The sequence below is a fragment of the Octopus bimaculoides genome, chromosome 5, assembly GCF_001194135.2.
Source record: "Octopus bimaculoides isolate UCB-OBI-ISO-001 chromosome 5, ASM119413v2, whole genome shotgun sequence".
Classification (NCBI taxonomy): Eukaryota; Metazoa; Mollusca; class Cephalopoda; order Octopoda; family Octopodidae; genus Octopus; species Octopus bimaculoides.
The window spans coordinates 104,252,786-104,254,006 of record NC_068985.1 but is presented as its reverse complement, the minus strand read 5'-3'; positions in this window follow the sequence as shown (position 1 = coordinate 104,254,006).

Below are 1,221 nucleotides of genomic sequence, written 5' to 3'. Positions count from 1 at the left end.
TTGAGCGAAAACACCTAAAAGCTCCACGAGGAGGGGATGGTGGCGAACCCTGCTGTACTCTTTCACCACAACTTTCACTCACTCTTATTTCCTGTTTCTGTTGTGCCTGTAATTCAAAGAGCCAGCCTTGTCACACTGTGTCACGCTGAATATCCCCGAGAACTACGTTAAGGGTACACGTGTGTGTGTGTGTGTGGAGTGCTCAGCCACTTGCATATTAATTTCACGAGCAGGCTTTTCCGTTGATCGGATCAACTGGAATCCTCGCCGTCGTAAACGACGGAGTGCCAGCAACAATCTGTCCCGCGAAAGTGTAACAGGAGGAATGGAGGCAGAACAAAGAAAAGTAGGTGCAGAGATGATGAGGAGGGTGAAAGACATAAGTGTGCAAGGTGAGAGTGATGAAGATCAGTAGGTATGAGAGAGGAAGTGATAGGAAAAAGAAAAACATGATGGTAAGTTAAAAAGACGCAAATAAATTAAGCGCTGTCGGGAGAAGATAATCTCACTTTCATACATACGTATATTAATACACACATATTGACACATACATAAATCTCTCTCTCTCTCTCTCTCTCTCTGTATATATATATATATATATATATATATATATATATATATATATATGGCACGTGGCACTTTGGGCAAGTGTCTTCTATATAGCCTCGGGCCGACCATAACTGAAACTCCGTCGGTTACGACGACGAGGGTTCTAGCTGATCCGATCAACGGAACAGCCTGCGCGTGAAATTAGCGTGCAAGTGGCTGAGCACTTCACAGACACATGTACCCTTAATGTAGTTCTCAAGAAGATTCAGCGTGATACAGAATGTGACAAGGCTGGTCCTTTGAATAACAGGTATAGCCGACAGAACATAGGTGAAGTAGATCAAATAGTTCTGTTTGAAAGGGTAACGCATGAGTTTTGTCTTTGAAGTAACAGAAGCAGAACATTAAGGTATGTCGTATGTAACAGAGTACAATAAGTAATATGTATTAAGAAGCAACAATGAGGGAGAGAGAATATAAAAGGGCTGTTGTTTGGGCGCCGGGAAAATCCTTAGCGACATTTCGTTCGTCTTTAACGTTCTGATTTCAAATCCCGCCGGGGACGACTTTGTAAGTAAAAGAGTGTATGTGTGTGTATGAGAGAATGTGTGTGGATACATACATATATATATATATATATATACATACATATATATATATATATATATATAT